The sequence below is a fragment of the Phyllostomus discolor genome, chromosome 1, assembly GCF_004126475.2.
Source record: "Phyllostomus discolor isolate MPI-MPIP mPhyDis1 chromosome 1, mPhyDis1.pri.v3, whole genome shotgun sequence".
NCBI classification, from domain to species: domain Eukaryota; kingdom Metazoa; phylum Chordata; class Mammalia; order Chiroptera; family Phyllostomidae; genus Phyllostomus; species Phyllostomus discolor.
In genome coordinates, this window is record NC_040903.2 from 80,025,893 (window position 1) to 80,053,783 (window position 27,891).

Sequence of the window (27,891 nt, forward strand, 5' to 3'; positions counted from 1 at the left end):
CAACACAGAAGCATAACAGATATCTACAGTGGAGGAACATAAAAGGAATGCTCTATGCAAAGAGATAAGTACATAAAATAATGGCAATAGGATATTGTATAGTTCTGGGGAGCTGTAGTATTTGAAAGTGTTTGGAGCAAAGGTTATTATGAAGTGATGGCAGAGGTTAGGAGAATGGTTTGGTATTAAAAACCTGAAAAAACGAACATTTCCTTCTTCCTCCATAGCTGCCAGCAGCACTGACTGAGAACGCACAGCCATGTAAAGTGTACGCAATCTAGTTTCCAGTGTAAGAAAATGGTGTGAAAGCTGCTTTTGGTTTGCTACTGTTCATGAATGTCCAGGTGGGCACTAGTTTTTCTCATTTGTAATTTAAATTGTGAGGACAGAATATTTTGTGTCCTTTTGCAAAAGCTACTAATTTCATTGGCCACAATCTGTCTGATTGGGTTAAATTGAATTTTATCCTGCAGAAATTTTAAAAATCATTTGTCATTATAAAGCCTGATATAATATCATTCAGGTGCTCACATTATAGTAAATATTATATTTTTGTCTAACTGTATTTAATTATTTATTTTGAGAATATTACAAGAAACTTGAGATTACACAGTATTGGACTGGAGAGAAACGACCACAAAAAATGTCAAAAGATTAATGAGAGAGAGAGGGGAATGGCAGGAAATACATCAACAAATTTGCAATCTCAGAAGAAATTTAAAAAATCAACTATAAGATGAAGAAACCTTAGTATTAAAAAAGAAAAGTAGACTCCTGATAGCATCATCCTACATATTTATGACTCATTTTATAAATGTTAGAAAACTTATACATTTTTATCATAATGATGAACATGTAGTTAAAACTTGGTAATTTGAAATTCAGGAACTGACTCATTTAAATTCAGAATAGCAGAGTTCTTTCTCTTTGTAACACAACACTTTGAAAACTAGATCCTACTCTCGTATGATTTTATTTAAAATGTTAACAGCTTTTCTTGCTTTTAAAAATGTGTACCACTCAGTTTCATTACATACTGGACATTCTTTGTAAGGTAAAAAGTTATGAGGCAAAAATTAGCATGGCCAAAATTATTCTTGAAAGTCCACTAAATTGAAGATAAAGTATAGCATACATGGCCAAATGTATATTCTTATTGGAAAGTAATTTACTATCTCTTTATTATGTCAAGCCAGTCAGCTGAAGTGGCTTCTGGGCACTTTGGTTTATATTTAAGTTTCATGATACGCAGAAAATAAAACAAAACAGAAACCTCAAAAGCACATAATGAGAAACTCGTACTTTGAGAGACACAAGAGATAACAGGACAAATTTATCTCTTTCATCTAATCTTTATGTTTGGATATAGGCTCATTTAATAGAATGTCAGGCAGTATAGCCTGCATTATTTAATGTTTACCTTTAGCTATATATTTCTACCTTTATCTCAAAACCAGAGAAATTCATGTGAAGTGCATACATAATAAGGAACCATATATAACAAACATCATTTAACATTTTCTTGATGATCCAGACAAAGTCATGGTTATAAAGAACAAATGAATATTCTGTAATTTGGGACTTATTCCATGACACTCTCCTTCCCCTTTATCTACTCTCTCTCCTTGATCATCTCAGATTAGAGTTCCTTCCCTATGTTACTTGGCTGTAGTTTTCTCTTTCCAGAGTGAGGAAAAAAAGAATTGGGAAAGTCATCCTTGACTCTACTTTTTTCCCTACATCATAGATTCAATTTGTTAAGAAAATCCAAAAGCTCAACTTTCAGAATCCAACTACTTTTTATCATCTCCACAGTTACCAATCTGGTTTAAACTATTTGTATATTAACATTAATTAACTAATTAATCTTTTGCTATTTTTTGCCTTCTGCTACCAAGCTCTCAGTTGACACTTAGCAATGTACAACAACTTCTTTATCTTTTTAATTTCTTGTGGCTGATATCACCAAACTTGTTAGAGTTGCATGTAAGTCCATGTAAAATGAGAATATACGGACACTGCAGAGAAACATACGAGGTTCTTGTATGTATAAAAAATTGTGAATGTGTGGTTTTATTTATCTTCTTGGATTCTTAGTAGTAGTTTGGCATATATTTTGTTTTTTTTTTTGCATTTCAGATGACTGGCATTCCCAGATAGCTGAGTACTGCTGAAATTAGCTTTACTGATCAAATGAAACTGATCCTCAAACTTCTTTTTCCTCAAATTATTAATGGCTTCTTAACTTAAAAAATGTTTTCACTCTGACTTGGATCTTATCACTCTAATCTTCATGAATTTTCCCTCCATAAAACATCATTCCATGTCCCCAAACTGTTTTATATTGTCAACTTTTCCTTTAAGTTCCTTTAGTTTGGCTTTTCAGGAGATTTCAGGCATTTAAAAGATATCCAAGTTTCTATTAAATGGAGCATTATCTTCCAAGAAAAAGTAACCTGAAACTCTGGCACCACTTTTGCAAATGAATAAGAAAATTGTAGACCTGCTAGTGCCTCAAGGTCAATTTTTTTTATTTTAAAGAAAAAACCTAATATATTTCCAGATAGATTAATTTGCTTGATAGAGCAATGCTAGAAAGTTGTCAAATAGAGGGTAATTTTGAAAAGATCAGAACTGGACTAAATATATCAGATTAAAATGAGTTTGCTCAATCACTCTGTTCTTTTTCCCCTTTTGAAACAAGAATACTTTAATCATATAAATTGATATATATTATTAAATTATAATCAATGGAATGAATACTAGTTTTAGAAAATGAATTTAAATAAAAATGTGCTCAATATTAAATTTTATTTTGTTAAGATGTACATCAAAAAGAATATTTGGTACATTCAACATCTGGGAAAATGGAGACAACTGTATTTGAACAACAATAAAAATCAATTAAAAATAAAAAGAAAAGATTTAATTGAAGAAAACATATATAAATCTAGCTTTGACTTTATTTATTTATTTATTTTTAGGGAAGGGAAAGAGAAAGAGAGGGAGAGAAACATCAATGTGTGGTTGCCTCTCATGTGGTCCCACTGGGGACCTAGCCTGCAACCCAGGAATGTGCTCTGACTGGGAATCGAACCTGTGACACTTCAGTTCACAGCCTGTGCTCAATCCACTGAGCTATGCCAGCCAGGCTGACTCTTCTTTTAACAAACACTCATTTAATCTCTCTGGGTTTTCTTATCTGAGCATGAATGGGTGAATTAGATTCCCAGAATGTGTTTTTTCCTTAAAACTGTGATTCAGTTTTATCAGAAAATTCCTGAACACTGAAGTTTTATTCCAATTATGATTGTTACTTATCAGAGTAGAGACATATTACTATGGGGGAAGCTTACACTTGGATTTTCAAATAGGACAATGTGAGAAACAACATTACTAAATACTTCTTATGTATTTTAGCATAATCTTATCTATATCACATGAAGACCAACCAATTTAGATTCTCCAGAAAAGAATTTTTAGAAACTCTGAAAAGAGTTTCTAAACTACGTAACAAAGTACTTTTCAAAGTGTGGCTATGGAAGTTCAATGATGTACAGACAGGGACTTATACAATATTACTGCCCTTAGCTTCTGAAATGCATGGAACACCACCTGATACTGTGTTGAAGATCAATGCATTTGTTAGTCTTGCATAGCTGCCCTGCTGGAGAGAAAGCAACTATCGGACCATTAGCAAGACCATAGTTGCTGCACAACAGTTCCATCACACACATGCTGTTTGTTTTGCTTTGGTGCCAAGACATTTTGTTTGGTGCCAAGACAAGGAGTATGTATATTTTCATACACAATAAAACAAGCCTGTTATTGAATGGAAGACTATCAATAGCAAGGAATCTTATGGCACAATGTGAAAATTTATCCTTAAAGAAATTTAGTAGTATCAATGTGAAAGGGAATAATTTTGTTGTGAATTTTACTCATACTGTACATTCATAAATGATTGCTCTGTATGCAGAAAGGACCCCAAATGAAACTACTAAAATATTTCCTTAGAGTCTCAGTGGTTATATCCTCATTTTTCTGACCTATCCATAGACTGAATGCAGTGAAAAGATAATGCATGCAGTAGTTATTGGAATGATTCAAATCCCTTTTCAATTTGAAAGCACATTATGTCTTCTGTTAAATAGGAACATGAATAGTTGGAAATGCTTTGGATTAATGTCTAATTTACTCTATTTGCCTTTCTTCTTATGGTTGGACAACTACTTGTAGTCTCATATTTTTTGAATCATCATCCATGAGACTTAGGTCTTTAGAATGAGCTTCCTGACTCTTGGTTATTCATTAGCAAATTTAAAGAACAAGGTGCATTGGCCAAATCTCCATATACAAACCAAGTGGAAATTAAATAATCGAATGTAACAAAGGAACAAAATGAAATTATTTCTCACAGTATCCTTTGTTTGTCTATTCTTAACCACCATCTTAAAGAAGTGTAAATTAAAAGTTAAAATGATTTATTTCAGAAACTAAATAAATAGAGCATACTGCTGCTTTTTCATTTCATTGTGTACCTTCACTTCTGGTATTTTTTTCCTCCCTCTGAAAGCACTATTTCAACAAGACCATGTAAATGTCTATAATTGCGGAAGAAAATGTTAATATAACATTTACACAGTTCAACAGCTTCAAAGCTGTTTCATTGACTATGCTTAAAAGAAAACTTACACACAGAGGCCCCCAAGCCCACATAAATGCTAGTTTAGTGGGACATTCTGTGACAGAGCCTTCAAAACAGAAACAAAAAGGAAGAGAAATCAAACAGCCCCATCTTCCAGCCTAATTCAAGCCATTTAGAAGCTCTGTCCTTAAGCCAAGGATTACCAGTGATACTATCTACATCAGCTTTGCTGTTAAAGAAGAAGTGTTCCTCTTATTAAGGGAAAAAATGGGGGGAGAATATAGTTTAAAGCCAAGTAATTCAGGCTTGCATAAATCTTTAATGGGTCCTGTCTTCATATGATTGGCTCTGCGTTCTTTTCTCTGCCCAGGGGAAACACTGTATGTCTTAGAGGAGAATAATAGTAACTCCATCTTGTGTGTTATATGATATCTTCAAGTAATCCCGAGGATTTTGGCTTTGTCTGCCGTAAACAAAAGGCCACCCATACATAATGTGTCTGGGCTATTCCAGACTCCTCACCTTAGCAGGTGACACCCATAAGATGGACGTCGGCGATTAAGCCCATATGTAGCTGGAGGCAGTTTGCTCCCAAGACAACTCAGAAAATGTAAAAACAAATGGCATATTTCTCTTCTTATAAGAACAAAGTGCAAACAGCACTCTGCAGTTGTGTCAATTTTCTGGGCTTTTCTCAGGAGTAAGAATGAAATGCCAAATAATAGGCTTTGCTTAGTGAGCTGAGGAAGAAAATGCCATGATATAGATTTATTTGTTGAAAATATATGGATAATTCCAAGCTCTCTCTGTCACATACAAAAACAAAAGAGAAATTAAAGTATAAAAGCATCTATCATTTACATGTGAAGATTTCAATAAAAATTAATTTTGTCCATTTTATCATTGTTCATTTTTATTTTTCCTGAGTTTCTGCACTGTTAAGTATACTGTTGGACTGACTGATTGATAAGCTAACTGATGGATTTATTCACTCAACAAATGTGCATCTATTACATGTAAGAGAATTTCCTTCACTTGGATATTATGAGAAAGCATGGTCTTTAGATGTCTCTTACTACACAAACTAACTTGGTAAAATTTTACCAAGGTCTCTTACTACAATTTTACTAAAATTTTAACTCAATTTTAACTCATTAAGTTAAATTTTAGTAATTTAACTTACTAAAATTTTACTCATGGCCTCTTACTACACAAACTAACTTAGTAAAATTTTAAAATTGAAAGAGGGTCAGACCTGAATCTGCTCTATTATCTTTGATACAATATTAATTCTCAACAATTCCATGTTTACTAATTACATTGAACATAAATAGAATGCCTTTATGTCATTACTCACTTAAACAGTACCAGCAAATGAATGGGAAGTTTAAAAGGATTGGATAAAATAAATTATTTAAAAAGCTAAAGATATAGCAAAACTTATTTTGAGTTAAAGCCCAAAATATGCATGGTTTCTGTTCTTCAATAAAATCACAAGTTGTCTCGAGGGTACATTCAATGTTACATGTAAGTGCATGTTTATTTTTATTTTAAAATACCAGTTAAAGTTTTTGTGTGAGGTAGAAAGGGAATATGCTTTATTAAATACCAATTCAAAGTGAAAAGGGAAATTATATAATTTTGAGTCAATGAATTGATATATTGTAACAAAGATAAGATACCAAACATATAACAATTCTAACATTGAAGTTTGCTGCAGTATGTAATATGTGGTGGAAAGTATAGTAAATGGAAAAGGAAGTGGTTAGTAATAGAGAAAAATGTATCTACAGAGATGCTACTATTATTATTTTAACATGGATTTAAAATACCAATTTCACAATATATTTCTAAACATAGGTAATACCTTTGCATTATGCTTTCTTAATTACCATAAGTATATAGATAATGCATTCTTAGATTACACATTATGAACTAACAAAAGGGAAGGCCAATTCAACAGTTCGAGTTGTCACTTTTTCTTGCTTAATCTCCCACATGTAAATTTCGCAGAACCAAAGTTTTAAAAATCAAAAAAGGGGAGAGGGAAATCAATATAACCCAATCATATTACAGTTCTATGGCTAACATGATAATATATTTTATTGTGTATATGACTCCTAATTAGATATGAAAATGTATAGAAACTCTAGCATATATTGGTTATTCAATAGCAATTAAATGCTTCAAACTTGGGTCATATAATTCAGTATTTAATGAAAGATGATTGAACAATGAAGAAGTCATTGTATATATCCTAGATCTTGGCTTCTTTCATTGTTCAATAACATATTAAAAAACAATGGAGTTTCCAAGATGGCAGAGGAGTAAGTGGAAGCTACACTAACCTCATCCCAGGATGAATCTGGAATAACAAGTAAGTTGTAGATAATTCATCCTGAATAACCAACTGAACACTAGCTGAAGAGAAGCTTTATAACCAAGGATAGAAGAAACCACTTCACCACAAGACTGGTAGGGAGTGTGCAGGAGGCATGAGAGGTCTGCTGGGCTCCCACTGGCAGTAATGGAAGTTCAGAAGGGATATTTCACTGGCTGGGAGGGGTTCCCCCGAGAAGCGTGAGGTCTGAACCTCAAGCTGGGCTCTCCAGCCTATACCACCAGAGCCTGAAATGAACCCAGATAACATCCAGCTCTGAAAAGAAGCAGGGTTTCTGTCTGCCAGGGAGAGATGTCTGGAGACTCAGAGATCCTCTAAAAGGCCAATGTACAAAATGCCATTTTGGAACCACTTACCCTGAATTCTGGCAGAGGGAGGGGAGAGTGAACTAGAGATGCTCAAGGACTGTCTAAGTTTGATGGCTCTGGGAAGAGAACTGAAGGAAGAGCCACCAGGATCCCTATGCTGATTCATTCTCCATAGTGCATAAGCAATCTTTCTCAAGCAAAGCACACCCTTCCCAGTGACATTAGCCTGAGGGGAAGCAACAGCCCCACCCACAGAAATTACTCTGCTGCATTTTGTGGAGCTTAAGCTATGCTAGTGATTACAGCTTGAGGTTATATCGTCGATCATTTTAAAAACTAAGGCAGAAAACACAAAGAAGCAGCCAAAACGGGAAGACAAAGAAACAGACCCAAATGAAAGAATAAGAGAATTTTCCAGAAGAATTAGATGAAATGGAGGAAAAAAAATTATCAGATAGAGAGTTTAGAGTAATGATTGTAAGGATACTCAACAACATGAAAATAGACATAGAAAACATAAAAAAGGACCAATCGGAAATAAAGAATGGAATATTTAAAATAAATAATACCCTGGAAGGAATAAAGAGTAGATTGGATGAAACAGAGGGTCGAATCAGTGATTTGGAAGACGAGATAGAAAAAAAACAACCAAGGAAAGCAGGAGAAAAAAGAACTAAAAAAATGAGAAGACCTTAAGAAAATGTTTGGACAACAAGAACGGTAACAACATCCACATCATGGGAATACCAGAGGAGGAGAGAGTGAACAAAGGATTAAGAATATATTTGAAGAAATAATGACTGTAATTTTCCCTAATCTTCATTTTCCTGCCACCACTTTCCCCTGCCCCACCCATCTCCCACCCTCAATCCTACCCCCCTTTGGCTTTGTCCATGTGTCCTTTATACATGTTCCTCAATGGCCCTTCCCCTTTCTTCCCCCATTATCTCCCTCCCTACTTATTTCTGATTACTGTCAGTGTGTTCTTTATTTCTATGTGTCCGGTTATATTTTGTTTGCTTGTTTGTTTTGTTGATCAGCTTCCACTTATAGGTGAGATCATATGGTATTTGTCTTTCACTTCCCAGCTTATTTCACTTAGCATAATGGTATTCAGTTCCATCCATGCTGTGGCAAAGGATAGGAGCTCCTTCTTTCTTTCTGCTATATAGTATTCTATTGTGTAAATGTACCACAGTTTTTTGATCTACTCATTTCCTGATGGGCACTCAGGTTGCTTCCAATACTTGGCTATTGTAAATTGGGCTAGTATGAACATTGGGATGCATAGGTTGTTTTGAACTGGTGTTTCAGGATTCTTAGGGTATAGTTGTAGCAGTGGAATTGCTGGGTCAAAAGACAGTTCCATTTTTAGTTTTCTGAGGAAATTCCATACTGTTTTCCACAGGGGCTGCACCAGTCTTCATTTCCACCAACAGTGTTGGGTTCCCTTTTCTCCACAACCTTGCTAGCACTTGTTGTTTGTTGAGATTAATGGCTGCTTGGGATTATGAATAGGGGTACAAGAATTAGGAGTTCCTGGTTTCCTTGTACTGTTTCCTGGTAAGCAGTACAAGGTTTATTTTGAGGTGATAAAATAGTTTTAATTGATTGTGATAATGGTTGTATCTATTTGTGAATAGAGTGAAAACCATTAAATTGTGTACTTTAAATGAGTGATATATGATATGTGGATCATATCTCAAAAAAGTTGTTAAAAATTATGACTAAAAAAAACTTCCCTAATCTGGACAGGAGAAAAGACACACAAGTCCACAAAGATCAGAGGGTCCCAAACAAGTTGGACACAAAGAGGTCTACACTGAGACACATCATAATAAAAGTGACAATGCTTAAAGACAAGGTGAGAATACTAAAAGGCACAAAAGAAAAGCAGATGGTTACATACAAGGGAGCACCAATTAGATTATCATCTGATTTCTTAACAGAAACATTTCAGCCAGAAAGGAGTGGTGTGAAATATTCAAAGTGAGGAAAAACATGAACCTAAAACCAAGGCTACTTTACCCAGCAAGGCTAGCATTTAAAATCAAAGGAGAAATAAGGAGCTTCCCAGAGAAGAAAAAGGTAAAGGATATTGTTAACACCAAACCAGTGCTGCAAGAAGTGTTAAAGGACTTGCTTAAAGAAAAAGAGGAGAGCCTGGCTGGCGTAGCTCAGTGGATTGAGCATGGGCTGTGAACCAAAGTGTTGCAGGTTCAATTCCCAGCCAGGGTACATGCCTGAGTTGCAGGCTATAACCCCCAGCAACCGCACATTGATGTTTCTCTCTCTCTCTCTCTCTCTCTCTCTCTCTCTCTCTCTCTCTCTCCCTCCATTCCCTCTCTAAAAATAAATAAATAAAACCTTTAAATAAAAAAGAGAGGAGAAAGAAAAAAAAAACAGAGGAAAATAATTGGATGATAAAATGGCACTAAATACATATCTATCAATAATCTCCTTAAATGTAAATGGCTTAATTGTTCCAACTAAAAGACATAGAGTAGCTGAATGGATAAGAAAATAAGACCCATATATATGCTGCCTCTAAGATAACCTTCTCAGATTAAAAGATACATACAGACTAAAAGTAAAGGGATGGAAAAAGATATTTCATCCAAATGGACAGGAAAAAAAGCTGGGGTAGCAGTACTTATATATGACAAAATAGATTTTAAAACTAAGGCTATAGTAACAGACAAATAAGGACACCACCTAATGATGTAGTGAAAAATCCAACAAGAGGATGTAACCCTAGTAAACATTTATGCACCAAACAGAGGAGCACCTAAATATGTGCAGCAGATCTTGTTGGACATAAAGGAAAAGATCAACAGAAATGCAGTCATAGTTGGGGATTTTAACACCTCATTGACTTCAATGGATAGATCTTCCAAAGAGAAAATCAACAAGAAAACAGTGGCCTTAACAATTCACTAGATCAAATTGATTTAATTGACATCTTCAGAGCATTTCATCCTGAAGCAACAGAGTATACATACTTTTCAAGTGTACATGGAAAGTTTTCTAAGACCATATGTTAGAACACAAAAACAATCTCAATAAATTTAAGGAGACTGAAATAATATCAAATATCTTCTCTGACCATAGTGCTATGAAACTAGAAATCAATCACAAGAACAATGAAAAACATGCAAAGATGTGGAAGCTAAGTAACATGGTATTAAACAATGAATGGGTCAGCAATGAGATCAAGGAAGAAATAAAAAAAATACCTTGAAACAAATGAAAATGAGAACACAACAATCTAAAATCTGTGGGCCACTGGGAAAGCAATCCTAAGAGGGAAATTCATAGCACTATAGGCTTATCTCAAAAAAACAAAACAAAACAAAAAACAAGCGAAAGCTCCAATAAACAATCTCACTTTATTCTTAAAGGATCTTCAAAAGGAACAACAAAAAAGCCCAACATGAATGGAAGAAAGGAAATAATGCAGATAAGCACAGAAATAAATGAAATAGAGTCTAAAAAATGATACAAAAGATCAATGAATCCAACAGCTGGTTCTTTAAAAAGATAAACAAAACTGATAAACCTTTAACCAAATTCATCCAGGAAAAAAAGAGAGAGGACCCAAATAAATTAAATCAGAAATGAAAAAGACAGCCCTGGCTGGTGTAGCTCAGTGGATTGAGCATGGGCTGGGAACCAAAGCATTTCAGGTTCGATTCCCAGTTACATGCCTGGGTTGCAGGCCACGGCCCCCAGCAACCGCATATTGGTGTTTCTCTCTCTCTCTCTCTTTCTCCCTCCCTTCCCTCTCTAAAAATGAATAAATAAAAATCTTTAAAAAAATAGCAACTGTATATTTAAAAAAAAGAAATGAAAAAGACATAACATCTGACACCAAAGAAATATGAAGGAATGTAAGAAAATATTATGAACAACTATATGCCAACAAACTGGACAGCCTGGACAAAATGGATATATTCTTAGAAACATACAATCTTCCAAAATTAAAGTAGGAAAAATCAGAGAATCTGAATAGACAGATCACACCTAGTGAAACAGAAGCATTAATCAAAAACTCCCAACAAATAAAACCCTAGACCAGAGGGCTTCATAGGGGAATTTTACCAAACATTCTGAGAAGAACTAACACCTTTCCTTCTCAAACTATTTCACAAAATTCAAGAGGAAGATTCTCAAACTCATTTTATGAGGCTAGCATTAATTCCAAAACAATATCAAGACATTACAAAGAAAGAAAACTATAGGCCAATATCTGTGATGAACATAGACACTAAAATCATCCAACTATTACCAAACTGAAAACAGCAATGCATCAAGATCATACACTATGATCAAGTGGGATTTATTCTGGGAATGCCAGGTTGGTACAACATTCACAAATTAGTAAATGTGATACACCACATAAACAAAATCAAGGATATTTTTATCATATCAATGATCATATCAATAGATGCAGAAAAAGCATTTGATGAAATCCAGCACCCATTTATGATACAAATTCTCATCAAAGAGGGATTAGAGGGAATATATCTAAACAAAATACAGGCCATTTATGACAAACCCACTGCCAGCATCATACTCAATGGGCAAAAACACTAAATTCCCCTTAAGATCAAGAACAAGGCAGGGATGTTTAATTTCACCTTTCTTATTCAATATAGTACTGGAAGTCCTAACCACAGCAATAAGACTAGAAGAAGAAATAAAAGGCATTCAAGTTTTAAAAGAAGAAGCAGAACTGTCATTATTTACAGAGTACATGATACTCTATATAATGAACTCCAAAGATTCTACCAGGAAAATACCAGAACTGATAAATGAATTTAGCAATGTAGGAGGATACAAAATCAATATCCAGAAAGCAATTGTATTTTTATATCCAACAATGAGCTAACAGAAAGGGAAATTAAGAAAACGATCATATTCAAAATAGCTATAAGAAGAATAAAATTTCTACAAATAAATCTAACCAAGGATGTAAAAGACCTGTACTTGGAAAATTGTGACGCTGAAGAAAAAAATAGAAAAAGATACAAATAAGTGGAAGCATATACTGTGTTCATGAATAGGAAGAATTAGCATCATTAAAATATCCATACTACAAAGCAATCTATAGATTCAATGCAATTCCTATCAAGATTCCAATTACTTATTTCAGAGAACTAGAACAAATATTTCAAAAATTTATATGGAACCACCAAAGGCCCCACATAGTAATAGCAACCCTGTAAAAGAACAACATTGGATGAATTCCACTACCCAATATCAAAGTATACTGTAAGGCTATAGAAATCAAAACATCATGGTACTGTTAAAAAAAAAAAAAGACAAAGATCAAGGGAGCAGAACAGAGAGCCCAGAAATAAATCCATATCTTTATAGTCAATTAATATTTGACAGAAGAAGCAAGCATATACAGTAGGTTAAAGATAGTCTATTCAATAAATGGTGTTGGGGAAAATTGGACAGAAACATGCAGAAAAATGAAACTAGATCACCTTCTTATACCACACACAAGAATAAATTCAAAATGGATCAAAGACTTAAATGTTGGACTTGAAACCATAAAAATCTTAGAAGAAAACATAGGCAGCAGAGTTCGGATATTGCTCATAACATTATTTTATTGGATATGTCTTCCCAGGCAAAGGAAGCAAAAGGAAAACATAAACAAATTGGACTATATCAAGCAAAAAAATTTTTGCACAGCAAAGAAAATTATCAACAAAATAAAAAGACTTCCTGCAGAATGGGAGAATATATTTGCTGATAAATATCTGATAAGGAGTTAATATACAAAATTTATAAAGAACTTAAAAAACTCAACATCAAAAACAAACAAACAACCCAATTAAAAAGTGGGCAATGGACTGGAATAGACACTTCTCTTGAAAGGACATACAGATGGCTAAGAGCCATATGAAAAGATGCTCAAAGTCACTAATTGTCAGAGAAATGCAAATTAAAACCACAGTGAGATACCACCTCATACCTTTCATAATGGCTGTCATCAATAAATCAACAAACAACAAGTGCTGGTGAAGATGAGGAGAAAGGGGAACATTTTTGCATGGTTGATGGGAATGCAGTTGGTGCAGCCACTGTGGAAAGCAGTATGGAGATACCTCAAAAAATTAAAAATGGATCTGTTTTTTGACCTAGAGACCCCACTTCTGGGAATATATCCTAAAGAACCCAAAGAACTAATATGAAAGAATGTAAAATCTCCTATGTTCATTGAAGCATTATTTACAATTGCTAAGACATGGAAGCATCCCCAGTGTCCACCAGTAGATAAGTGGATAAAACAATTATAGGACATTTACATAATGGAATGCTACTCAGTCATAAAAAAGAAAATTTCATCCTTTGAGACAGTAAGGATGGACCTGGAGAACATTATGCTAAATAAAATAATCCAGGCAGAGAAAGACAAATACCATATGATTCCACTCATATGTGGAATCTAATGAACAAATTAAACTTAAAAGGAAAATTAGGATAGACTCATAGATGGAGAGCAGAAGACAGCTAGTGGGGGTGAAGAGGTGGGGGGATTGAGTAAAAAGGAAAAAGGACTCAAGGACATGGACAACAGTGGGGTGATTGCTGGAGGGAGGGGATGTAAAGAGAATAAATGGTAATGGAAAAATACAACAAAGATTAAATTAAAAAACAATGATAATATTATCTGATTAGCTGATTTTATTAATCATTTAATACATTAAACTATTTTATTCTAAGTTATTATCTTACTTTGCTTAGTTAAAATGAATTGGCCTCAGTATTTACTCTGAAAAACTTTAGCTTAAGAAGATAAGATTTGGCCCTGGCTGGCGTAGCTCAGTGGATTGAGTGCGGGTTGCGAACCAAAGTGTCACAGGTTCGATTCCCAGCCAGGGTACATGCCTGGGTTTCAGGCTATAACCCCCAGCAACCGCACATTGATGTTTCTCTCTCTCTCTATCTCCCTCCCTTCCCTCTCTAAAAGTAAATAAATAAAATCTTAAAAAATAAAGAAGATAAGATTTGACATATGATGTCACATTTATAGTGAGTGTATGAGTTTCTGATTAAGAAACATACCTCTTAAAGATTTATTTTTGGAGGCACAGGTGTGGCTTGACATCTACCTTAAAGTTTCACATGAGCCTTGGCCAGATAGCTCAGTTAGTTAGAGCATTGTCAAATGCCAAGGCTTTGAGTTTGATGTCTAGTCAGGGCACATACGAGAATCAGCCAACGAATGTATAAATAAATGCAACAACAAATCAATCTTGTCTGTCTATTTGTCTCTCTCTCTCAAGTCAATAAATTTTTAAAAAGTTTCACACCAGTTTAAAAGAACCTATGCACCCCAGTGTTCATAGCAGCACAATTTACAATAGCCAACATAAGTGCTCATCAGTAAATGAGTGGATCAAAAGCTGTGGTAAATTTAACAATGGAATACTATGCAGCAGAATGGAAGAAGAAGCTCCTACCCTTAGCTACAGCATGGGTGGAACTAAAGAGCCTTGTGCTAAGTGAAATAAGCCAGGAAGTGAAAGACAAATACCATATGATCTCACCTATAAGTGGAAGCTGATCAACAAAACAAACAAGCAAGCAAAATATAACCAGACACATGGAAATAAAAAACAAACTGATAGTAACCAGAGGGGAGGAAAAAGGGGGATAATGTGGCAAAGAAGGGGAAGGGTCATCAAAAAACATGTATAAAGGACCTATAGACAAAGATAATGGGGATGGGGAGGATTATATGTGGGAAGTAGGGGTGGGTAGGGCAGGGGAAAATATGGGGCAACAATAGGGACAACTGTAATTGCACAAAAATAAAAAATAAAAAAATTAATTCAAAGATAAAAATAAAATTAAGTATCTATTGAAAGAGTAAGTTCTGCATTCACATTAAACATGATTTAGGATTTGAAAATGGAAGTTTCAGCATGGTCCATATTCTCCTAGACTCTGCTGTCACTCCCTCATTCATATCATTCTACAAATCATCTTTGAATTCATTTATATTTTCTCCCTCTGTTACTGTCTGGGACTGTTAGTTTAGTACAGACTATATATAAGATTTTGTCACTCAGCTTACAAAGGATGCTCCCTCATCCAAGCGTAGTTTATAAATATATTTTCAGTGTTTTTTTGTGGTTTTAATTATAAATAAAAATAATGTTATACTTAAAGAAAAACAGTCAATTTTCCTATATATGTATTATATAAAATTTGTGAACCTGAATTAATATTATATGTAATAAATAATGAAATTTTGATCAATTGAGGAACCGTTATGTCTTCTTTTTGGAAAGTAGATCTCAAAGACACCAAAGTAGAGATAGGAGTCCATTTTATTGTTAGTCAATAAAGTTAACATATAAATGGTTAAAATACGTTTTGATAAGTAATACTTTTAGCTCTGATATTAGAAAAGAATATGAGGTATAATTCACATCTTCTCATTCTTATTTCTCTACATCATCCTTTCACTGAAATATACTAATAACTAATGTCTACTACTCATTAAAAATCTAATATTTCCAGACAGCCTGGCAGACATGTTGATTAAACTAAATGTTATAATGTATTGAATACTTACTATTGTTGAGAGATGTTATCCAATGAAGTTCAAGATTCCAAACATGTAATACAATAGGGATTTTTTCTCATATATTACAGTTCAACACAGATGTGCCTGCTTAATGTGTGGGTTTTTTACTAGTGGTTACATAGACTTTGAAGCTTCTAACAACTGAAGGCTTCAATAATTCTCTAGGCTATAATCTCTTAGTGCTCTGCACCTACCCAGAGAAAAGGACAGAGAGGTTTAAGGAAGACACTAGTCTCCTTTAAAAGTCCTCATAGCTTCTGTTCTTTTTCTGTCACAACACCTGGTGCCCAGATCTCCCTAGGTGTGAGTCATCTCTGATTTACAGTCCCTGGCTGATAGCTGCTTACTGTTGACCATTTTACACTATATTTGGAGCAGCTAGATGTCTCTGGCACGTAAGACATGGTGCTGGGAACTCTACATTTATTATATATTTTATACTTTCACAAACAATTTGAATCTGACATTTATTATTTCTTATTTTACAGATGAGAAAACTGAGGCTCAGAGACGTTAATTATTCACACAAGTGAAATTTGAACCCAAATATGTTTAACTTTTAAAAGAAATCAAGCTCAATAATTATGATATATGTTATTAAATTATAATACATATAATTATTCCCAATTATATTAGTAACTAACATTTGTTGAATTTTAACTCTTTTATATAGTTTAACTCTTTAATATATTTATTCAAAATGCTTTTCATGTATTAGCTAATGTTACCTTCATAACAGCATATGGTGTAGATATAATGTCATCCACATGTTACAATTGAAGAAACTAAAGCAAAACCAAATTTACCCAGTTCATAAGTTATAAAGCCATTTGAAACCCTGGCTCCAGGGCCTACCCTTTAACCATTACACTAAACTGCCTTTCTATGTGGTAGCAAATGCCATATATAATGCTGCCTGTTTTGGATTGTTCTCTAGCACATGTAGAAACGGTTTACCTCTCTGAGAACATATTACTTAACCTGGAAGCTACTGAGTAACTTCTTGCAAAAACATGAGTCCTCACTGCCTGGCACTCTCTCTTCTTGCAACTGTTACCAGCAATTTCCACCAAACAGCATTACCATTTGTTAGGCAGAACACTAATGACTTTTTATAACTTTGCAAACAAAAGTTAAACAAAACTAGGACAGCTATTGCAAGCACAGTGGAAACACAATATGCCACTTCTATAGCATACTTTCTATAGCACGTTATTAGCATCTTCACAAGCACCTCATCATTTCATATAAGCAGAAACCTTATCTACAGTAACAGCTTCAGATACAGGGAAGATTCTTAAAGTCAATTTGGTCTTAACATCCAAATATTTTCAGTAAAAAGGAACATTCCACTTCACAAAATAACCTCTAGGTTTTAATTGGTAGCAAATACTTAGAATCACAGAGTCATAGTAATTTGGACAATCTGAGTGTATTCTACACGTATTTCTACTAGGCTATTCTTACACATTGAGATCTACATGGTCAATTCCCATATTTTATATCTGTGAACATGGAGGCCATGACAGTTTGCAAACTGATTTGCCAAAGTATCAGACAGCTGGTCTTTCTATGACTGCAGTCCATTGATTCTAGCCTTACCTTTGGAAAGACTCAAAACTTCAGATTTTTCATCTATATGACATTCTCGTACATTTGAAAACACTATCTTGTTTTATCTTAATGTTTCTGTTCTCCAAAATCAACAATTTAGCTTTCTTCATAATTTCTAATATAAAATTCTCTCAGGCATTGATACTTTTGGAGTTTTTCATTTTTCATGTCTCATAAATACTCTTCCCCATAACCCTGGACTACATGTGTGGTCTGACCAGTGAAAGATAAAGGGGAAATGATTTCAATTTACTGCTTGCTTCTTTGTTCCTTTTAATTAAATTCAAGATTGAATTAGTTTTTTTTTGCAGCCACATTACTGACTTACATCAAACTACTAAATTTACCATTGTAAAGCCTTCTGGGTCTTTTTCAAATGAGCCACTGCTGAATACAAAGTAATGTAAGGTCAAAGGTCAAAGATGCCTTTTCTTTTATTTAATCAATGTGAAAGTTGTATGTGTTTAAGGAGATATGACGAAAAGCAAGTATGCTTGGATTAAATTTCATTATTTTTGCTTCATGATTTTTGCTTGTTGCATATTTTGAGTCATACATATTAACCTCCTCAGCTTATGCCTTCTGAAAATTTGATTCATACAACTTCTATCCACTGAAAATACTGATAAAATCAGAAATACTGAATAGCACATAGAGGGAAAATTACTCTGTTCTCAGAGCCCATATCGTATTTACATGAATAAGAACTAAGTTTGATTTCACATCTTATCTCATGAGCCCATCTGAAAGCATTATCATCCACCTTGCATACATTTTTGTACCCCGTTTATATGTGTATTATGCATAGTTCTATTCAATTCTTCCTTGGAATTCAGAGATATCTGTGCCATTCTGTGATCTACCTGTCATATCTTTTCCAGGAAATGTCTTGATATTAATTTGGTATGCCCTGTGTTAGTAAACCAATCATAGTTTCTAGGAATCATTGCTTCCTTCTTCAAATCTTAAACACCGGACTTCCGAGCAAGATGGAAGCATAGAAAGATATACTGTGTCTCCTTGCACAACTAAAAGAAGGACAACAACAAATTTAAAAACAAAAAACAATCAGAACTCCTAGAAAATCGAACTGTATAGAAGTCTGACAACAAAAGAGTTAAAGAAGAAACATTTACCCAGACTGGTAGGAGGGGCAGAGACAGGCAGCTGGGCAGAGAAGACTCTCAGAAAGGCAATGACTGGAGGACCTGGGTGGGCAAGGTGGCAGGCAGCTGGTGGAGTGCGAGAGGCAGTGGCTGGTGGCACAGGGGAGTCCCACATTTGTGTGCAGATAAACTGGGAGGAACAACTGGGGAGCGAGACAGACTATACGAGCCAGCGTTCCAGTGTAGGGAAATGAAGCTTCAAAACCTCTGACTGAAAACACCTGTGGGGGTCGAGGCAGTGGGAGAAATTCCCAGCCTCACAGGAGAGTTCTTTGTAGAGATCCACAGGGTTCTGGAATGTACACAAACCCAGAAGGGCCCAATTTGCTTGTGGGTAGCAGATGAAGTGACTGAAAGCTGAGGGAAAGTGGAGCAAGCTGTATCATTCCCTTTTGGACTCCTCCCCTACAAATAGAGCCTCTATGCAGTGATGTGGATTGTCTCATCCTGGTGAATACTTAAGGCTCTGCCCCTTACAGCAAAACAGGCATGCCAAGATAAAAAAATATGGCCCAAATGAAGGAACAGATGAAAACTTCAGAAAAAATGCAACCAAGTGATGAAGAGATAGTTGACCTACTAGATACACAGTTCAAAATACTGGTAATCTGGATGCTCAAAGAAATGGTTGTGTATGGTACAAAATAGAGGAAAAGTGAAGGCTATGACAAGTGAAATAGAGGAAAGTGTATAGAGAGCCAACTCTGAAGGGAAGGAAACCAGGAGGACTCAAATCAATGATTTGGAAAAGAAAGAAGGAATAAACATCCAACCAGAACAGAATGAAGAAACAAGAATTCAGAAAAATGAGGAGAGGCTTAGGAACCTCTAGGACATCTTTAAATTTTCCAACATCTGAATCATAGAGGTGCCAGAAGGAGAAGAAGAACAAGAAATCAAAAACTTACTTGAAAAGATAATGAAGGAGAACTCCCCCAATCTGGCCAAGGAAATAGATTTCCAGGAAGTTCAGGAAGCTCAGAGAGTCCCAAAGAAGTTGAACCCAAGGAGGAACACACCAAGGCACAACATAATTGCACTACCCAAGATTAAAGACAAGGAGAGACTCTTAAAAGCAGCAAGAGAAAAGGAGACACTTACCTACAAAGGAGTTCCCAGAAGGCTCTCAGCTGATTTCTCAAAAGAGACCTTACAGGCAAGAAGGGGCTGGAAAGAAGTATTCCAAGTCATGAAAAGCAAGGACCTACATCCAAGATTACTCTATCCAGCAAAGCTATCATTTAGAATGTAAGGGCAGATTAAGTTTTTCCCAGATAAAGTCAAGTTAAAGGAGTTCATCATCACTAAGCCCTTATTATATGAAATGTTAAAGGGACTTACCTAAGAAAAAGAAGATAAAAATATGAACAGTAAAATGACAACAAACTCACAACTATCAACAACAAAAAATAAAATAAAAAACAAAAACAAACTAAGCAAACAACTAGAACAGGAACAGAATTACAGAAATGGAGATCACATTGAGGGTTTTCAGCAGGGAGGGGGTGAAAGGGAAGAAACGTACAGGGAATAAGAAGCATAAATGGTAGATAAAAAATAGGCAAGGAAAAGTTAAGAATAGTATAGAAAATAGAGAAGCCAAAGAACTTCCATGTATGACCCACGGACATGAACTAAGCGGGGGGGAAATCTGGTGGGAAAGGGGGATGCAGGGCAGAGGGGAATAAAGCAGGGGTAATGGAACACCTGTAATAGCATAATCAATAAAATATATTTAGATAAGATCTTAAACACCAGTTGTTTTCTATTCTATACATTTTTTGCTGATTATTAATGTTAAATGTTCCCTCTTTGAGGAAATTAGAGCAATAAATGTCAATCTTGTGGTATATTTCTAAGTTAAGTAAGATTTTTAAAAAATTTTGTTATTTTATTACTGTTGTCTCGATTTTTCCTTTGCCCTCCCCTGGCCAGCCCACCCAATGCCCACACTGTTGTCCATGTGCATAGGTCATTCATATATGTTTTTTGATTTTTCAATGGTTGTAATTAGTTATGCTAAGGATAGGTGACATGAATGGCATTGTTCAAAAATAGTTAGAAACTAACATTTTAATTAAATAGTTAAATTAAATAACAGTTAATAATAGTTAACTAATAAATAACAGTTAAATAATAGTTAAATTAATAACATTTTTGAAGGTTTTATTTATTTATTTTTAAAGAGGGAAAGAGAGGAAGAAAGAGAGGTAGAGAAACATCAATGTGTGGTTGCCTGTTGCATGCCCGCTACTGGGGACGTGGCCTACAACCCAGGCGTGTGCCCTAGAGTAGGAATTGAACCTGCAACCCTTAAGTTCACAGTCTGGCACTCAATCCACTGAGCCACACCAGCCAGAACAAATTTTTAATATTTTTGATATTTGATTTTATTGAGAATTTGGTACTACATGCTTTCAAATTGTGTGGCACTGATGGCAATCTTTTTTCACAATATAAAAAAGAAATAGATAATAGAATCATGAAAAACACAATATCTTGTTAGAAGATTATAACAGAACAGTGCTGAAACTTTTTGGGAGAGTAGAATGTAATACTTAGCTAACAGTTGGAATGAGAAACTGAACAGCTTTCTGGTATAATTCTAATTTAGTTTTCAAACTGTTAGTTACCTATTCTCTTTGTAGTAGTTTAACAATGCTACATTGTTTTGTGAGAATTTTACTTAAAGTACAATATACTTTAAAATTTTTATAATTTTATATTTTAGATTGCCCACACTTTAATGTAAATGCTTAATATGTCAGGCAATATTATAAGATACATGTTTCAATTACTATTCTAGGCTTTCATGTCCAAAAGTATTGATTGTGTATTCATTGAAAAAAAATCAATATGAGGAGACTGTGTATAAAGAACCAATAATAAATTTAATTTCCTCTTCATCTTTTCTTATAGTATACATGTGCCAAGATTAATGAAAATTTAGATATTTTAAAAGCAGATGATAGATATTTCACTGTGTTGAAGTATTATACTTAAGCTTAACTGCCAAAATTATTAATAATAAAACCTGTTCAGGTCAATATTCACTGAAGAACATGGACAAAACAGTTTATTTTAAATGCGAGGAAAAAATAGTATTACCGATGAATTTAAAGCACTTCCCAAACATGCCCAATTTTGTTGAATTGAAGTGTTGAATAAGTATGTGATGGTTTCATGAACAGTCTACCTGTCAGCATTGGACATCATCCTCCCTAAAGCAGAAAAAAGACATTTCAGCAGAATGCTGACTCCTCCCTCTTTGCTAATCCTATGTCCAGTTGATCATCAAGACCTGTTCATTTGATCTTTCAGTGACTCTTGACTCTTTGCTTCCATGTCTTTCAACATCTGTTTAGAGATTCTTCTAGAAATCTATGAAGGTCATCTGCCCCAGACATCCTCCTTCATGCAGCTGCATTAATCTCACAATCACAGATACAATCATAGCAATTTTTGCTAAAAGGCATTTGACATTTCAAAATTCTCTTTGAAAGAAAGTTCATCACTTCAAAATCTTAAAAATAGAATGACTGCATGATCTAGCAATTCCACTTGTTGTTATAAATCCAAAGAATTGAATCAGGAACATAGACAGATATTTCTCGACTCATGTTCATAGAAGCGTTATTCAAATAGCCAAAAGGTGGAAACACCCCAAGTGCCCTTCAAAAGTTAAATGGATAAGCAAAATTGATATATACATGTGATGGAATATTATTCAACTTAAAAAGGTAGTGCATTTTTATATATGTTGCAACATGGATGAACCTTGAAGGCATTATGCTAAGTAACACAAGCCAGTCACAAAGGACAAATGCTCTATAATTGTATGTATATGAAGAACTGATGGTAGTGAAATTTATAAAGATAGAAAGCAAAATGATGGCTCTCTGGGTCTGAAGGGAAGGAGAAATGAAGAGTTATTGTTTAATGGTTAGGGAGTTTCAGTTTGGGAAGAAGATTTCTGGAGGTGGACAGTAGTGATGGTTGAAAAACAATGTGAACATACTTAATGCCACTGAACTGTACACTTAAAATGGTTAAGATGTTAATTTTATGTTATGTGGGCCAACAGAAACTCTCATCCATTGCTGGAGACAATGTTTAATAATATAATCATTTTGGAACTCAGTTTGACAGTTTCTACCCAAACTGGAAATACTGTTACCATGTGATCCAATATTTGTATTCTTTTGTGTTTACCCATTGTCCTAGAAGTTTATTTCTCACACATAGGCATATGTGTTTGAACTCCTGCATCTGTTTGAACTCAAAGTAACATACAAATATAATAAGAGCAGTTAAGCACCTAATTATTATTTTGTCTTAAAATTTAGAAAAGTTTTTGAAAGATTAGGATGATGTCTTGTTTGGCCTTTTTTTTTTTTTTTTGTATAAGAAATCACGTGTTATTGCTCCTTTTCCTTTTACCCAAGGAAAGAATATATGTGTAAAACTGTTCCAACTACTTAGAGCTTTGATTAATTAGTACAGTAGCTATTTAGCACAAGTTTGTAGTGAGAATGATGGAATTCTGCTAATAAAACCACATTTATTAAGTATTGTGTTGGACAAAAAGTCCATTTAGTTTTTTCCATAAAATAAAAGACACATTTTTCATTTTCACTAATAACTTTATTGAGTTGGATATTTTGAATATGTTGGCTATCTCCCACTATTGGCTTCTAGTGGGTAGAGGCCAGGGTGCTGCTAAACATCTTCCAGTGCGTAAGACAGCCTAATGGCAAAGAATTATTTAGCCAAAGTGTCAATAGCACCAAGAACTTTGCAAACCACTTTTGATGTATTCAATCAGTCATAGCACCTTCTCCACATACTGCACAATTTTTTTGTGTTTCAGTTGTGTTTTTTACCTTTTTTGAAATAATAAAGCATAACACCAAAAATGTTGCATATTTTCTTCCATCTTCAATATTAAAATGGCTGCACAACCAGTTTTGATTTTTTAAAAATGCACACCTGTTTGATAGCTGTCACAATCTAACAATCATTTCAAGTAAAGTTAAATACAACTAAACACTACTAGAGCCATCATATGGAAAAATCTAAATAAACTTTTTGGCCAACCCAATAACAATGACCACATTTATACATTTTAGTTAGCAAGAATTTATGGACCAAGTGCTATGTCCATTCTTTATACCCAACATAATAAAAGTTAAAAAAGAATAATTAGAAGCTTTGTGTTCCAGCAGTCCACAAACTGATAAATATAAACTGATAAATATAATAAAACTTTATTATATTATTGTGAATTAACATATTTAATATAATAAAGTGTGATTATTTTAAGACTTGTTCAGTGTTTATAAAAATATCTCCCTCAAAACACGACCTTTATAATGCATAGGAAAACATTAAAATGACCAATTTAGGCTGATTGTAAATGCATTTAATAAATGTGCACACTTGGACAAACCATCAAAGGATTTAGATACTTTATGCTCAGTGATTTCATTTGTATAATATGAGTTCTCATAATTTTTGTAGACATATCATTTTATACCACTATGGCTTTCTATTAAATTTTTAATATATGTTAACATATGTTATATGTTATATATAAATACCTGTTTTATATATATATACCCCTAACCAGTTTTACATTATTGACTTCCTATGTGCAGCAATTGACTAAAGTGTGCAAAGCAGTTTAGATTTCTCATGTTTCTCTTTATATACATGTGTACAAAGCATATATTTTCCTTGATAATAAATGTGTTTTATAACTTTTAAGCAATTTTATAGTGAATAAAAGACCATTTGTATCATAATTATCATCTTGGAAACTAATGCTTGTTCACATTTACAAATTCCTTTTGTAATCATTCCTTTTGATTTTTTCCATTAATTATTGAGTCATTTGAGTTTATTTAGTTACCTTATTATCCAAATACACCATATCCAAAACCTAGAATTCTTTACATGATAACAATATCTTCTGCCATGAGTGCTTCAATCTGTGACCTGACCAGTGATCTTGGATGCACAAGAGACAAAAAAGAGAGTATCATTGATGAGATCATTTAATCAACAAGTACTAAGAGCTGTGGGGGAGGTAAAAAATACACAGAAGATAATTATGTCTGCTATCAAAGAGAATATAGGCTTATTAGAAATGTAATGTGTGTAAGAGGCAATTAGAGAATAAGTCTGTATATAACGAAGCATTTAATTGGGGCGGAGGTACAGTCTCACCTTCTTCTGAGATAAACCAAAGAGTTAGATAAGATGGGCTGATATCCTTTCAGAAGTACGATCTCCATAAAAGTGGAAGGAGTGGACGTATTTGAGGTAAGGCCTCCAAAAGCTAATTTATGTCTTTGCCAACTATGTTTTTTTTTCTCCAGCTCACTTCCACTTCACTCTGGATACTGAGAAAATCTTATCTTTATAAGGTCGTCCCTAAGAAGTATAATTTAATTGATCATACTTCATGACTATAAATACAAATTCTCTATGTGAATTTGTTTAACTAAACTAGTTTAACTGAAATTGAGAACAGACTGACAATGACCAGAGGGGAGCGGGGAGGGAATTTCAGGAGAAAGGGGAAGGGTTTGCAGGAACAAGTATAAAGGACACATGGACAATAACAAAGGTGGGATGGAAACGGAGGGAGGTAGGGAGGGCAGGGGGGTGGGCTGGGATGGGGATAAAAGACAGAAAACTGTACTTGAACAACAATTAAAATAAAAAAACTAGTTTAACTAAACTAGAATAATAGACAACTAAAAAATTCTAGTGTCTAAAATTCTTTACAGTTATTACTTTTGTTGAAAGTAGGACTTCTAAAATTCTAATAACAATGTCTGGTTAGGTTTGAGTGTCATTAATTAGAAAAACAAGGAGCTGGTTGTTATGCAGACATAAAACACTTACTAAAATCATTCATCTGAGACAGCCTGGAAGAAGTACACATTGAAGGTAAGGCTTTGGCACATCACCCTTGGCTTCAATTAACCACTGGAAATAATGAGAAATTTAAAAAATTGATTTAAGGTAGCTGATTCTAAATATTCTAGTGAATTTAAAGAAATAATTTAAAATTCAGCATTATAAATTCTCAGATTGAGATGATATCAGAAATCCATTATCATTCATGGGTGTAAAAAAACCATTATTAGCTCTAGTTGAAACTGCCTAATGTATTGTCAAGTCTGACTGTGAGTTGCTAAATTACAATATAGGTTATGTTCTGAAACTCTCCAAGATTCTTGTACATTTTAGAGTATTTATTGGGAAATAGTGTGACTCCTAAATTGAAAGAGGGGCATCACCAGGATTCGAATAAGCCTGAGTCTCATACCCCAACTTAGACTACAAGGCTGGGCATCCTTTGTTTAAATACTTTATAAATACTTCACATAATAATAAATGACAATTTTTCCTAAAACTCTTAGAAAGTAGTAGGCTTTTGGGTGGTGGGCACACAATGCAATATATAGATGATGTATCATAAAATTGTACAAGTGGAAACTATATAGTCTTATGAACCAAGGTAACCCCAATAAATTTAATTTTATAAAAGTAATAGTGGTGGGGAAGAAGGAGAGGGACATTCTCAAAGTCTTTCTACTACTCCTAAGTTATTACAGTTATTTATTTATTTTTTAGCTCCAAGCTCAGATGTCCATGTAGTATCAAATCATAAGGTAATTGCTGTTTCTTCTGCTCAGCAGTGGATTAGTCTGTCATGTATTAACTCCACTGTCAGTGAATAGCTATTCCAGAAACTTTACTGAAGAACATCCAAATTTCTGGCACCAGGGATGAACAGTTTATCTAGCAAATACAGCTTTTCTATCCCAAGAAGCACAGAATTCCAGAAGTGACTAGTTTTCAGCTGTCAGTGATAGTAGTATGCTGCTACTACAGTACTTCAGTGTGCCACCTTCCTGGTTCTTTGTCATAATTTATTGTCACAAACCCTGATCATCTCGCCATTGCACAGGGAAACATGCTGGTCCACTCTATAAAAATCTATGTGCCAATACAAGGTGGTGGGCAAGAAATACCTAATTATGATTTACGTGTCTAAGTAAGGCAGATGCATGCAAGAGGATGAGAGCTGTATGCCCCCCAAATTCAGTGAAACTTGTGGAGATCCAATAGTGTGCGGTAAGTAAGGTTGAAGTACATCTCAAATGTTAAAGTACACTTGCAAAACTATGCATCAATGAACATTCAGAAAATGGCATAATGTTTAGTGGGCTTCTTTCAATTCAAAGGCAATTTAAACTATACTCATGGGTGTTTTATAACCTATTTACTGAGCATCCCTTATGGCTATAAACTTTGAGTGGTCACAGAGAAAAAGCCAACTCTTAGCTTGTCTGGGCTGCAGCCTACTCAAATGCACCTGATAGCCCAGTGGATATAACGGTGCTTGAAGATTAGAAAAATGTAAGAGCACTGGCAATGTCAGATAGCAGAATCACAACCCAGGCCTTCTAGGTTTTGGAGAGGAAAGCTTTCTGTGGTAATAATTACTCCACTGGCATGTTACTAGAATAATTGAACTAGAATAATTGCACACGTCCTGGGCATCCTCTCATCAACAGGTGTTCTTATCACAAAGCCATGGAGTGAAAATGGGCAGCATCCATCCTTCGTCAAGTTGACATTGTTTATACAAGATCGACCTTGAGTATGTTTTAAAATCACAAATAAGTTGCTTGAGGAGATATCTTATACTACATTGTACCTATTTTTTGCTACAATGCTGTCCTTCCATTCATTTATATCTATAGTTTCATAGAGAATTTCCATATAACCAGTCTACTGGTTTACAGATCTTTGAGAATGATATGCTTCCCCAGCCAGAAATGGATGATTCCAGCATAATAGCTGTATTCAGAAAAATGGGCTTAAAGGGCAAATCTTCCTATCCAGCTGAACCTTTAGCAATGGTTTTCTAGAAGGAGACATGGCCAGAGGAAAGACTCTTTACAGGATAATATTTTTGCCAGGTGGTAAAATGGAAGACTAGCTACAAGAAAAGTCTGAGGGTTTTCTTATTCATATTACTGATGTACATGCATCCCAGGCAGGGAAGGCAGGGAAGAATCTGCCTCCATGTCAGGGATCCTCTGAGGTATTGGGTAGGA